The sequence below is a fragment of the Gossypium hirsutum genome, chromosome D08, assembly GCF_007990345.1.
Source record: "Gossypium hirsutum isolate 1008001.06 chromosome D08, Gossypium_hirsutum_v2.1, whole genome shotgun sequence".
Taxonomy (NCBI): Eukaryota; Viridiplantae; Streptophyta; class Magnoliopsida; order Malvales; family Malvaceae; genus Gossypium; species Gossypium hirsutum.
Genome location: NC_053444.1, coordinates 12,037,272 through 12,053,703, shown reverse-complemented (window position 1 = coordinate 12,053,703; position 16,432 = coordinate 12,037,272).

Genomic DNA, 16,432 nt, shown 5'->3' with positions numbered 1-16,432 from the left:
GAAATATCATGAGAGCCGGTTTAAATGAGCCTAATGGCCAATATAGATATGAAACGAATGAATAGATTCGATAACGAAATGAGAAAATTAAATGGATAAGTGATATACTATGTAATAAAAGTGAATGTGATGTAATAATAGAAACATAATATGATATATTCATATGTTTTTTTCCAAATGAGATAGGGCTTGTATTTTGGTACACGAGCCATGAATGGAAAATTGAAATTGTTGAAAACTAATCATGTTTTAATTGTATTCTTAACATACTATTATTAATCTATTACTAATTTAAGACATGAAAGTACCACTGAGCTCTATCACTAAATATAACACCCCTTACCTGACCTGATCACCAAGTTTGAGCTGCGGGATGCCACATAAATTACCAGAGCAACTATAATCAATTAGGTAGCATTTAACCATTCACACATGTAATTAAGTATCAAGCACATTCCAATTATGTTATACAACCATTTTCGAGTCTTATACGAGCTTACAAAAGCTCTTTTGTTAACCCAAGCATCAAGCAGGATCAAATTGTAAAGTTTTAAAAATATCAAACCAACGTCGTGACTTTGTAATTCTCACATCGTGATGCCGTCAACATAGTAAGTCATGTCGCAACTTCAGGCATAACAATGTTGCAACGTCACTTATTGTAGGCCGACACTACGACGTGGAAAATTGGGTGTCAATACGTGGCCCTATTTTGGTCAAAATATGTATGTGGTACCTAATTCAAACTTCTAACTAAACATTTATATGACAATTAGCCTTTCACTATTGGAAAAAATCCAGTTTGAAAATGGTTTTCTTGCATAGTGGAAAATAAAAATTTTAGAAATCGATCCGATTTGTGATATTTATAGCAATAAATCCTTTACCGAACGACATTCTCCATTATTCTTGTACGACAAACTACTTCGAGTGTGGGCTCGAACGACTCAAATCAAACACAAAACTAGAAATAGTTTTCTTTACTTTCAATGTAAAGGCAAAATCTTTTCTCAATAGAAACCAACTTGATTGTTATTCTAGAAAATAGATTTAATATTTAGAGAATAAATTCTCACTATTTTCGGCCAGAGTAACAATATCTTAAAGTTGTATTTTTTAGCCCTACCTGTGCTATTTATTTATAAGGAGAAGAGGTAAAACCTTTGTTGAATTGTAAAAGTCTATTTCAATAGAAAAAACATACTCCTAGAATAACTAGGAGTAGGTAAGGAGGAAACCCTAGTTAAATAAATTAGGGTTCGTCACCCCTCTCTTAAACATGAGGGGTTTTGGGCTTCTCCCATATTGGGTCCATGTCAGGGTTGTTCATAAGTAGTTTTTAGACTTTTAACCTAGTACTTTATAATTCGATCCAACCCGATATTTATTTTTCTATTTCCCAAAGTAAACATCTTAAATTAATTTTCATTAAATAATTTTCTCAACGTAATTCTAATTTCGTTAAAATCATGACGAATTTACTTTAAAAAATCTATGAGAAAATATATTTAATATTTCTACATTCAACGATTTACTATGCACAGAATGATTTTTTTCCATTTTCAAACTTCATTTAATTTGAAAATCATAAATTCATTTTCAAGTCATTTTCATTTTGGAGACAACCATATTCATTTCCAAATGTTTCCCATTTCTCCATTTTTACCATTTCTATTCATTTGATTCAACGTGCAATTCATTTCTAGTTTCAACAAGCTAGCGTAGGGATTAATTGGACATATGCAATTAGGGCTCAAATGATTCATAATTAAGTTCCAAATTTTTTCCTATTGATTATAAACTCATTTAGTCATGAAGTCATTCTACTATAGTATCATGATTGAGTTTTCCCCAAGGACATACCATTACGAAAGCAACTTAATCCTTAATCTCTTTGGGATAAATCTGTTCTCCTAATATGATCCTATTTTATCTCATGGTAACCATTACATCTTCCTTCATGAAAAGTCAATTACTATCAAATAATAATCAAGTCATTCATCACAAAGACGACCGACGTGTGACCATGTTTACTTTTCATCAACCATATAATGCCAATGAGAGAATATCATTTACCCATGTCTCGGGTTATGAATTACATTGTTGTCAGTGTTACTACATACTGTAGAATTCATATACCCAAGGCATATGTAATGCCCTTAACCTGATTTGATTCGCCAAATCTGGATCTCGAGTATTACATCTCCATTACAGAATTACACAAAAACAAAACATAAAAATTTTCAACATTTACATCTTATTTAAGAATTCTGTTCCAACTGATTTACAACTAGATGTATTGTAAATACTTACAACCATTGTACAAGACTTCAACTAGCGATGACTTACAAGCGAATATCATAACTTAATTACAATGTTCCATTTGTTTGATCATTTAGTGATAATACTTACTAGAATTGTACTACCAACACGTTCTATATGCATAATAGCCCATCCTGCCACCCTTGGCATATCCTGGGCGTTGCCTCTCCTGATGCAAACCCAAATTTGCTTACATGTGACACAATACACAGAGGTAAGTTTGTGAAAACTTAGTGAGTTAAACTTCATTTACCTGTATCGTCTCAGTACAACGCATCTAGTGATTTCATTATCATCTCATTGTACTCCGTTCTTCCACTTGACTTTGGAGAGTACATTTCCTTTTCCTATCATAGACGTCATACCTTACTTTTTGACCATGCCTAATCCTTAGCATCTTTAGTAAACTACTAATGTTCTTCACCCAACCTTTTCGTGGTTCCTTAATTGTTCTCATACTAGAACTCATACCTACAAAACATTTTTGATTGAGTTGTTCTTCATTCTACTTGGTTCGTACTATGAATTTGCCATATTCCCTGGTGCATTCCATCTTCTCTGTACATATCTCAAGACTATGCAAAATACGCACGACATTTCCTACGGAACCATTCCTTCATAGTTCTCCATACATACTATTCCTTCAGAGTTAGCCATACGTATCATTCCTTTTTTGATCAAATATCGAGTTGACATAGTCGATATTATGTTAGTTAAACATTCAGATATGTCGGGCTTTCAATTTATCATTTCACCATTTACACATTGCAGTAAAATTCTTTTCTGTTTACAATTGACCACAGCATGGTAAAGATTTAACCAATCTATACCAAGAATTATATCAGATTTATCAAATAGCAACGACATTAGATTAGCTAGAAACTCTCAGCCCTAGATTTTCAGTGGACAGTTCATACAAATTTTATTGACAACTACAAATTGGTCTAATGGGTTGGTTACCCGAACATAAATTTTTTTCACTTCTACTGGTAGGTTTCTTTCTGCTACTAATGAGGTGCAAATGTATGATGAGTTTACCTAGGGTCAATCAGTGCATGCACAAGTATATCAAATAAGGAGAAAGTACCAGTAATAACTTCAGGGGCAATAGCCTCCTCTTTGGCTCGAATAACATAAGACTTAGTAGGCATACGAGCTTCAGGTCTCACTGATGTATCTCTTATTCCACCTAGGTTGACGTCGATACTACCACCAGTTTCTGGTGTTATAGCCTTTCTGGAGCTAGCACCGACTTTGTAGCTTGATTTGGATTAGCGTCAACTTTACTCGGGTAGTCTTTCATGAAATGATCAATGGAACCACATTTAAAACAAACTCTTTTTATTAGTCTACACTCTCTAAATTGATTTTTACCATAGTGCTCACAAACTGGTTTACTCGTGTTTCACACACTTCCTGTACTATCCACTGACATAGATTGAGGCCGCTGATAGCTCTGTCTTCAAATTTCCCTTTTTGGATTTCCTGTAGAAGTGGAATAATGACTTCAAAAGTCTCTTATCTTTTTGGATAGAGGTGTCGAAAAAGATCTGGTCATACTGCACTTTTCGATATCCCAACTTCTCAACTTAGTTTGTTTCTTTTTATTCTACAAATATTCTATTTTCTGGTCTCGCTTAGATAAAACAATAATCTCTTTCAGTTCTAATGCTCTTACAAGCATACGGATGTCTTCATTCAATCCCCACTCGAAAAGAGTACACATTTCTGATTCGAAAGATACGAGCTCTTTGGCATACTTACTAAGGCAAACAAACTTGTACTCATGCTCGGCCACTTTTATGTCCCCCTGTCTCAATTCCATGAACTCTCTTTTCTTCTTTTCTAGTATAACCGACTAATGTATTTCTTTTTAAACTCGACCTATAAGAATTCTCAATTTACCTGATCTCTTGGGGTCATAGATGTCAGAGTTATCCACCACTGATATGCTTATTCTTTAAGCAAAAATACTACATATCTCAAGCAATCTTCTAGGGTACACATCAATTCATTGAGAACTCTAACGGTGTTTTCTAGCCAATATTCAGCTCTTGTCGGGCTACATATTTCTTACATTTAAACTCCTCCACTCTGCATTTACGGATTTTATCAATCAAAAGTCGACTTACAAGCATCGGGTTGGGACTTTGAGGACAAAAGGGTTCTACAAGAGGCATTACCAGGGGAGGAGGGGCATTTGTTGCTGAGTAGATGAAGGGGTAGCTTCCATATATTGTGTGAACCACTGGTTCATCATTTGCAAAAATGTAACTTTTGCCTCACTCTCTAGCCCTTGCGAAACGGACAAGGTTTTAGTATCTTCTTGATCAAAAGCGGGGGTATTACTTTCAACCTCATCAGATACGGCTCGATTGGATTCGAATGACATGGTTTATCTATATAGGAAAACAAAGTCAATTTAGATCAAAAGACATCACACTATCACAGGCTATTGTGGCATGTATTTTTAGACTCGACACATGCTACGATTCATTCCTAGAATCGATTAACCATCATTCACATTCATGCGATTAAACATTATTCACATTCAATTTACGTCAAACAATCATTTTTGGATCTTATACAAGCTTACAAAAGCTCTTTTGTCAACCCGAACACAAAATAAGACCAAATTGTAAAAAATTAAAATGTATGGATCAACGCTGCAACTTCAATAGGTTCTCGTCATGACGTGACGATCACATTATGTCACGTCGCGACGATAAGCCTAAGCCCATCTCGACATCACTCACTATGATGACAATGTTGCGACATCAAAAGTACGAGGTCGCAACATGTCCCCTATTTTTGGCAAAATGCATATTTTGGTACCTATTTAAAATGCTACCAACCAACCATTCAATATATGCACCAAGCATTCACTTCACTTGATTCAAAACATGCCAAACAAGCTTAACATTCATGTTCAACCTTTCATCAAGACATTCAGTACTTAAACATCAATTAAACTTAAACATTTCAATGTCATTAGGGCATACTAACCAAATAATTGAATTACCTATCTTTACCTATGTCATACCATATTGAAACATACCATTTTACCTTAACTTCATACACTCATATTCATTTTATACATTAATGGCTTATAGGCCTTAAACATGAACCAAATTAACCATTCTCCAACACATTTCTCAAGCATGAAAATCAAACATACCATATTCATAATAGATATTTAACTCATCAAGACTTTGATATATTAAGGCATACACAAGACACTTGTATACATGCCACAACCTTGACTCAAAATAATCGTATAACTATCGTTTTAGTGATAGTGTAAGCTTCGAGACGATCCGGCTTGACGTGTTCTGCAAGGTGACGATCTACAAGGAAAAGGGAAAATAATCTAGGTAAGCATATAAGATGCTTAGTAATTTCATAGGTATTAAATAAAACATACCTTATCTTTCATCTAAATACCTACCATAACTTGGCATAGTTTAGGTAGACATGGCAATCGTAAACATCAACAATGTTAGAATTAACTTATAATTAAACCATATGATATCACAAGTACTTAAACATGCCAATTCATGTCACATTAGGTAACAATCTCAAATTCATATGAGATGTTTCATTCACATGTATATCAAAGGCAATACTCCAATAATTTTTTCTTAAACAATACATTTAATAACTTCCCATTTGATATCAAGTTCATTCCATCCTAGTTCAATTTCTCAATTTCATATAAATTAATTCGCCCAATGAACTCTAGTAAACATACTCGGATTCATAGGTATCTACACCACACCAGTTGCTCGTCCAAACAGAATATATACATGTCAGGCTACTCATCCAGGCTAAACCATTATAATGACGCATTAGGCTACTCGCCCAAGCTAAACCTGTGTCACATATATTTTAGAATTCCGTAACAAATGCTAGACCTCGATAATATCTGTAATCAATCTCATAAAAGTGCGCACAAGACTCTATTGGTAGGCCAATTATATCCTAACCTTTACTAAGTTCACAAGGGCTTCTTTTACACATATAAACATTTCTTTTCAATTTGGTCCAATTCTAGCTTTAGAACTAATTCATAATCAATTATTCCACAATCAAACACATATACACAAATCAAATGCATAACAACCTAAATAAATAAATACCATATGAACTTACTTGATCAAAACACCAAACAAGTTGATTCTTCAAGGACTAATCAACAATTTTAGCTTTTCCTCGATTACCTCCAATTTGATCCAATTCTTGACCTATACAATTATTCCATATAATCCATCAAAACCAAGCATTTACAAATTATGCCATGACATGAATGAACCTATACAATTTCATTTTTGGTACCTTTAAAGTTTTACATTTTATTCAATTTAGTCTTTAAATTTGAAATAACCATATTTTTCATTTATAAGTCTCGATTTAAAAATCAACTTCGATTACATACATTAGGGACCCCCTACTTTCTATTTATACTAAAATTTCACAAAAAAATATTTTATTCACTTTAGTCTTTATGCACGAAACTAACCATTAAACTTCTAGTCTTTTTTTATAATCTAAGCTTAAAATCTATCACCTTAACACCAAATCCATTAAGAAATCAACAATGGCAACTTTCGAAAACTTTAACAATTTTACAAATTGGTACATGGACTAGCTAAATTAAGCTCCTATGACATTAAAAACATAAAAATTACAATAAAATACTTGAAATTACTTACCAACCAAGGACTGATTGTTAAGAGCTTCCTAGGTTTTTCTTTCTTTCAATTTTTAGTCAGAAGAAGATGAGGAAAGAAAAATGATATTGTAAAATGAGTTGTTATAGATATCTTTTTACATTAAAATAACTTATATAGTAAGATTAGTTCTTAATTAATTTGGTTTAATAAAATTAAGCATACTTAATTAATTTAATCCATCATTAAATAATATAAGTGAAATCTTCCATCATCAAGCACTAATTCATATTTGTAACACCCTCACCAATTACCATCACCGAACTAGGGTTACGAGATGATAAACACATAACAGAATAGAAACATGTTATAACAAATCAAATTTCTCTAAACGATAATCATTCACCAATCATATAATCAAAAATATGTTATTCATACATTATCGGAGTTAAATCAAGCTTATAGAAGCTTTAAAACAATTCAGAACAAAACAGGGACTATTTTTAAACATTTCAAAAAGTGTAGCAAAAATGCAAAACAGGGTCACACTGTTGTGTGGCCAAGTTGTATGACAGGTTGAGGCCACGTGGAGCTAAACCATACAATTATATCCCCAAACTGTGTAACAGACTAATTTCGTGTAATCTAGGGTCACATGGCTATGTTGCCAAGCCATGTAACTAAGTGTGGTCGTGTGGACCTAATTGTCACCTAAATTTTTAGTGGTGTCGAAAACAGTGGTTTCGATACCATAATTCTTGCATAAATATTTCGTAAATATTATTCAATTAATATTTACCAAGACTATAAAGTCGTATTAGATTTTGGTTAGGAAATTTTATCGTTTGAATAGGTTAATGAGTAAAAAGGACTGAATTGTAAAAGCTGCAAAGTTGAGTAATTAAATTAAAGGGGCTAAATGATAATTTAGCCATAGACAAGTTATGTTAGTGGAATTAGATGGTATTATGCATAGTATAAGGTTTAATAAAACTTAACCTTGATTAATTAAAGTTAATTATGAAAGTTGTAAAAGTTACAAAAATTGCCATGGAATATATATATTAAGTTAAACTAAAATTAAGAGAAAATTTTGAAATTCTCTCATCTTCTCTACGAAAATATCTAGAAGAGTTAGGGTTTTGGTTCTTTTAGTTCAAAGCTTTGATTGGTAAGTGATTCAATGCCCGTTTTAAGTAAGTTTTACGTTTTTAAACTTGTATTAGCTTAATCTAGCTATTCTGAGGACTAATTTGTGAAATTTTTAAAAATTATAAATGCTTACATTGATGAGTTGATTTATTCTTTGAAGTTTATGAAGGATTACAAAGTTTTATTGTATGGGTGGACTATTTTGAAAAGTGATTTTTAGTGATTTTAATGTTTAAGGACTAAATTGATAAAATGATAAAATTGATTGTATTTAGTGTGAAATAATAGTAGATAAGGACTGTTATAAGACCATGGAATCTTTAGTTGAAATTGGATTTCAAGAAAAATGGTTAATTTACATGATTAGGGCTTAAGGACTAGATTGAGTAAAGGTGAAAAGTTATGGGAAATTTTGTAAATGGTCAAAAAAGACTTAATTGCAATAAGTGATTTATCTTCTACTATTTAATTAGTCAATTGAATGAAACTATTGTGTTAGATCGAGAACTTGAGGACGATCGCGGGAAAGGGAAATTATGGAGTAGTCCCTATACTTTGGAAATTTCTTCAAATTAGTCTAGTAAGTACGTATACTTACTCAAACCACTAATGATTTTTATATTTTTTGTAAATTTTGTCTTACTAAATGTTATATCAAATATCTATGTTATCTTGGAACGAAAATGAGATACTGAATATACTGAATCGATGCTTAAATGAGCAACCCTACTAAAACATACTGTATGCTACTCAAAGGAGTAAATTCACACTGATTATCTGAGTGTTACTCAACTAAGTGTTACTTATTGATATATTGACTAAAGCTCAACCGAGTGATATCTACCGATATACTGAATAAAGCTCAACTGAGAGTTGTTTACTGATATGTCGAGTAAGCTCAACTGAGTATTATCCATTGAATATACTGAGCTATTGTATTGATTGTTAAACGGTGATAAATGTTGCATATTGTATAAACCTCTATGTTTGTTCTAAATCAATTACTATGACTGATTGGAAAGGTTTCTTATTTATAAAATGAACTTACTAAGCTATAACCAAGCTTACCTGTATTTGGTTCATTATGTAGATTACGTTTTGAAGGCTTAGAGGATCGGATCAACACCAGAAATCACACTATCTAGGAGATCTTTGGTAGATTTTTTTTTGTTGGTATATATGGCATGTACTAGGATTTATTTTGTATGTTTGATATTAAATCCTAGTGGAGCAAGTATACTTAAGTTGCGTTATTTGATGGTAACAAAAGAAGCATGTTTGTTTACCTTAAGTTAAGTATTAATATTGAATAAGATAATATTGACATTAGATGTGGATATGGAATGAAGTGAAATAGGGTTTTTTGATGAATAACTATACTTTTTATATGTGATTTTGAAGTTGAAATGTCATGAAAAATTTTTGTGGTGACAATGAGGGCACATTGGTTTGATATATAGGTTGAATTTATTGGCATGTTTAGGTGTGTTTGGAGATGGTTTTTGTCCTATGAAATTGTGTGAGTGAATGTATCTAGGTACCCAAGAGAAAAGGTGAAATTTGAGCAAGGAATTGGTCATTTTTGTGTACATACGGGCTGCCACATAGCCGTGTGAAGCACACGGGCAACTCACACGGGCGTGTGCCCAAAGCTTGTTTAAAACATTATAGGTGCAGTTTTCACATGGGTAGACACATGGCCTGTAACACGGCCGTGTGATCTAAATCAAAGAGTTACACGGCCCATGCACACGGGCGTGTGGAATAGCCACACAACCATGTTTGAGCCACACGGCCGTGTGACCCCTGACTTGAAAATTTTCAATTTCTTCCTAAATGTTCAAATTTGTTCCGAATTGGTCCCTAAGTGTCCGTAACTTATTTTTAGAGCTTCGAAAGCTCGATTTAAGGCCCGAACTGAATGGTCTTTTTCATATTGAATATTACTTGTGATTGTGGAATTGAATTGATTATTGAATATATTTTGTTCTTAACTGTTCTAACTTGACTGGTAATATCTGGTATCCTATTCTGGCAAAAAAAATGGGATAAGGGTATTACAACACGACCATGTGTCAAACTGTATATCAGGCCGTGTGTAAGGGTGTTCAGTCGGTTAACTGACCCGAAATAACATTAATTGAATTAACCGAACTTTCAAAAATTTTAACCGTTAATTGAACTGAAATTTTTTTAAAAAAATTAACCAAACTGAAATTTTTTCGGTTAATTCAGTTGGTTAACCGAATTAATCGAAAATTATATGTTTTTATTTTTGGTTAAAAATTAACCGAATTACCCGAATTACCCGAATTACCCAAATTACCCGAATTAACCAAATTAACCGAATTGAATCACTACATAATTAAAAACATTAAATAAGTCTTTCAATTTTATTTTTTATTTATTAAATTATTTTTTTAGACTTTTAGACTTTAGTTTTAGTTTTAGTTTTAGAATTTTATTTTTATTTATTAAAATATTTGTAATTTTTATGATTGGGTTGGGTTGGATATTTGGGTTTGGATTGGGTTTAGGTGAATAGTGGGCCTATTTATATATTATAATTTTATTTATTAATTTTTTCAGTTAAACAACTTAGATTAAAGTATCCTGACATTGAGTTTACAAGAACATGTGAGATTTGCACAAGATTAAATCATCAAATAACTCATGTTCATCAAGAATTTAGTCATGATTATTCATGTATATTCATTTAGGTCAATAAATCTTTTTGATAATTAATCATATATTTAACTAGCTCGATGAACTATAGTAACATAACTTAGATACTTAGGTAACTACACTACACCAGAGAGTATTGTAATGTTATACAGAGGCACCGTGGTGCTAACAAAAGGACGATTATGCAATCAGAGGCATTAGAGTGCAATAAAGACACCGAAGTACAAACAGAGGCGTCGAAGTGCAAACTCGTACAAGCATGCATTCTAACCCTATTGGCATGCTAATTGTATCCTAATATGTAACATCCCAAAATTGGGTTAGAAGAAATTGGTTAGTGAATCGGAAGTTGTGATGCTTTGATTTTCAAGGTTATATTTATATGTTTATGACAAAAATTAGTTACTGGTTTAATGGTTAAGAGTTAATGAGATCATCTTTGAGTTCAAATCCCTTGCTCCAAACCCAAGTAGGTTTCACACCTTATTTTAAAAATAAATGTTGTAAGAGTTTAAATAAGAAATAGGTCTGGCTTAAGTAGTGTATTTCCCTCAAACACTAAATTATCTCGTGATTAATTTGAAAACTAAAAAATTATATCATTTTGGATTATCTGATGATCTTATCAGTTTTTTTTAAATTAACTAATCTGTGCAGAAATTAATTGTTTTTTTTCTATTTCCATTCTTTTTACTTTTTTCCCTTTTCTCTTCCTTGTGCCACCCCTACCAGCCCTAAAAATCTCAATTTTTCTTTCTGTGTCGCCCCCAATCCTCCCTTCCTCCTCTTTTCATGGTCGTCGCAACACCTCTGCTCCTTCTCCGATTTTCTTTCATCTTTTTCTTATTGTTTTCTTTTGATTTCATCCCCTATTGCTTCCTTTTTTCAGTACCATTGTTGCTTGTTTTATTGCCTTCCATTGCTGCACAAATCAACCCCCTATTGTTGTCATTTTTGTAGTGTTGTCGCTCCTTGAAAACACCAATAGAGGCTGTTGTTTTTCTTCCCATTTGTCACACTTCATTGCTGCATTTTTACTCAATTTTTCCTTGTTAAAATAGCCCCTAACCTTGTCGTTTAAGTTTGCATCTGTACTTGGTAAATTCGTCATCTCGGAGCTAGAAATGGCGAAGCATAAGTGCTGATTTCTGTCAAGATCTAATATCGTATAATCCTTTGATATTTCTCTGCTTTGGCTAAATGTCTCAAAGGCCATAACCAATTATTTTGGTTACTGATTTTTAATTTTTTTTATGTCGAAAGACCGAATCTAAATTTCCTCAATCAATAGTGACGAGAAAGTTAGTTCGCACTCTCGTTTTGAATAAAAACAATGAAAGTTTGCTTACCAAATTTGGACCTGAAATGTCACTTGTGAATCATGGTTTGGCCGAAACCTGTAGGGGTGTTCTAAGGCTAATTTTGATTGTGTTTAATCGTATTAAATGCATATCCAATCTAGGATTATCTAGATCTAGAGTGGGGAAGTGCGGACTTTTTTGGATTAGTGTCTCGGATCTGTGGATTTAAGGTGTGGGATTTAATCAAATGTGAATTGTGTACGTTGTGTACGTGTGTGATATGCTTTTGAGTCATGGTCGAATGCTGCCATAGGATGTGTTTTGTATATTGAAAATTTGTGCTTTTTAATGATGCATTTTCGATTGTTTTACCTGCTTTTGACTAATTGTGTGAATGAGACTGTAATAACCGAATGCATGTCGGGTGCCCTATTAGTGGCCGAGTGTGTTGTGCGTGATTGGGAAGTTGACCGAATAGGTATGCATCTGTTTTGCAAGGTGGCTGATTTTGAAATGTGATCTCTATTTAGGCTAGCCGAATGTATTCGTGTTTACGTAAGATTGATTGATTATGCCTATTGGTTTATCTGTTATGACTGGAAATGCATACACTACTAATGTATGTTATGGTGTACTTATCACTTGTTTGTTGAATGCATGAGGACATGCTACTAATTCTGTATTCGCTATATGCTTTGTTGAAAACAAGTTACCTCTTTTGTATCTATTATTGCATGTAAGCATGCCAATGTTAAGGATTTATTGATTTCGTGATCACACGTTTTACTGAATGTTTGAGTACAAGCCATCTTTCTGTCTTATTGAAAGCATGTCATTGTTTCTGATTTATTGTTCACATTTTATCACATGCTTCTGCACTGTACCGTATTTGATTATGCTGATCTGATATAATGATATTATGCATTACATTAGGGTCTGGGTTGATAAAAAAAACAGGAGATTTGTGGAGTTCTGGCGGTATATCTGTAATTTATTGGAGTTCTAGCAGTAAATCCGCAATTTTGGAGTTCTGTTTGGAGTTCTAGCGATTTGTTTGCATATTATTTTGGCAATTTGTTTGAATACTGTTCTGGCGATTTGTCCGCAACACTGTTTTGGTTAGGGGTGAGCAAAATTCGATTCGGCTCAAAAAAATCGAAAAAAATTTGAATTTCGAGTTAAACGAATCGAGTTATTCGAGTTATTCGAACCAACTCAAAATTTTTTTTCAAATTTCGAGTTCGAATCGAGTTGAGCTTTCGAATTTGAATAACTCAAATAATTCGAATAACTCGAATAATTCAAATAATTTGAATATCAAACTATAATATTTTACATTTTTACCCCAAACTGCCAAACCTTTTTACTTTTCCCTCAAAACTTTTACTCCTTCCTACTTTCCCCCCAAGACTTTTACTTCCCTCCCCTTCCAACCCCCTCAATCTACTCAAAATTCATTTCCCACCAAAATTTTACTTTCAAAAACCCTCAAAACCTTTTATTTTTTCCCAAAATTTTTACTCCCACCAACTTTTTCCTTAAAACTTTTATTCTCTTCTCATCCCACCTTTCATCTACCCCAAGCCCTCCTCCTTCCAATTTTTTTTTAATATTTTACCTCCAAAATTTTACTCCCTCTATTTACTTTCTCTCAAACTTTTATTCCTCAAAACTTTTTATTTTCCTCCTAAACTTTTACTTCTCACCCTTTACTCTCAAATAAAAAATCAAAATTATTCAAAAAAAAATCACTAAACATAAATAGTAATAATTTTATTTATATCTACTTTTTATATTATTAAATTAAATTTCACATTTTATATTATTTACTTTTTTAGTCATATTGAATATTTATATTAAAATTGAATTATTAATTATGCCATAAAATATTCGTGTTAAAATTTTATATTGATATCAATTTCATATTTTATTTTTAAAATAACTTTTATTAAAAAATTATATTTTTACATTTAATATATCTTTTAATTCCAAAATACATAGTGACAAGAATCTAAAGATAATTGAAACAACTAAGCAAGTAAAGAAGCTAACCAGTATATAAAAAATTAATAAATAAATTATGATGTGATGAAAGTTAATAAATAATTTGATTAAGGTGGACAAATTTTATTACGATGGGTGACAGTAGTTACAAGGACCAAAAATTATTTTTTAAAATTTAACTCGAACAAATATATTCGATTTGATTCGAATTTCATCTCAATCGACTCGATTCGAGAAAACATCAAATAAAGTTAGGATGATAAAATGAGATTCGAAAACTCGATTAACTCGAAAATTTTCGATTTGATTCAATTCGATCGAATGCTCACCCTTAGTTTTGGTGGTTTATCTACACAATTTGACTGGCAGTATAACTGCAATTATTTTTCGTTACTGTGATTTAACCACAATGAGCTAAAGCTCCTTCTAATATGGTGTGTATAGTTGGATATGGTGTGTAGTGGATGGATGGGTAGGATTTGCATCGACATTTATGATCAAGCATTTGAACTCTGAAACTCGATGATTCTGTAATTTCTGTAAAAATTGTGATTGGTAACTATTATTATTATTGAATTTGAGTGTGCATGATTTTATGGTCTTTGTTATACACCGTTTATTTTTAATTGATCTCAAACGGTGCTTTTTAAGCTCATCCTATTAGTTTAACGTCTTTCAAGTAATCTGCAATATTAAAGCTCGGACTCAACATTCAAAGGTCTCGCCTCGGTTTTTATTAAATAAAGTATTTAATTTTATACTTTTATATTTATTTTGGTCTGTAATCATTTTTACGAACTGTAGCATGGTTTGGTTTTGGGGTATTCTAGTAGTTTGCATGCATTAACGTTAAAATTGGACAAACTGAATAACCGAATAGAAATAATAACTATTCATTAAAAATATGAATTAAGGTTTTAATTACAGTTTACACTTATCGGATTTTTCGCTGCAATCTATTTTTTTTCAAAACTCCTTATAATAAATTAATAATCGAACATGTGCTTAAGATTAATAAAAACCTTTTAAAATTGGACTTAAAGCTAACTTGGCAAAATTAAAGTTTTTATAAAATAAAGAGAAGCCCACTACAATTTTTTGAAACAAAAAAGGTGAATGTTTTGAAAACAAATTTCTAAAATTTGTTCGTCTTAATCTGAGTCATTTAGGTGGTCTTGTAACCTTCAAAATCTGGTCAAAACTTCTGGGTCGGGTTGAAGAGGTTATATAATTTTTTATTATGTCCAAACGAGTATTAAAACATAATTTGTATCATTTATACCTCAGAACATTTCCATGTTATCCGTGCACATACTATAAACAAATCATGTTCATTCAGAAATACATATGCATCATAATTCACTAGTTTTTAACAGTTCTCAACGTAGTCCTTTCTCACCTTAGCAATTATTTATAATATTTCAATGTCAACTCACAATATCAACAACATATATATAAACATAATTCAACAATAAATATATATAAACTCATTTCAATACACTATGAATTTACCTAATATATTTGGCTAACGGGCTAATTTGTAGGGACTATTCTGTAATTTTCCCTTTTCCGCTATTTTCCTCCGTACGGTTCAATCCTTGATCTATATAATAGTTAAATTCAATTTATCAAATTCAATTACATTACCATGCTCATTTATATGTATAAGACCTTTTAATTCTATGGTATAAAATTTTCCTAAACTTTTACACTTTATTCAATTTAATCCCTAAAATTGAAACTATTATAATTTTCACATTTCATCCCCAATACTTAAAACCGATGATAAAATCATCCCAAACCAGCCTTCAAATACTAAAAATTTACATAATTTTCACGCTAAGATTAAATTATTTTCATATTAGTCCCCAAACTCAAAACTAACCAAAATTCCTTTACAAACTAGTCATATTTAACAACCAAGTTCATAAATTCATCAATTAAACTCATGAACAACTAAGAATCATTAATGGTAAGTTTCAAAACCTTTAATAGATTTACAAAATAATCCTTGGGTTAGCTAGATTAAGCCACAACGATATCAAAAACGTAAACTTTACTAAAAACAGGTCAAGAAATCACTTACATGCAATAGCTTTGTGTTGGTCGAACCTCAAAGCTTAATAATGGTATTCTTTTTGTTCTTAATTTTTGGTTGTAAGCTAATGAAGATGATGATAACTTTCTTTTCCTTTGTTTATGTTTTTATTTATTTAATTAAAATTTTACCTTTATTATAAACATAAAATTTAACTAATTTATAACCCTTAACCATCCACAAACCTTTATAATGGCTTA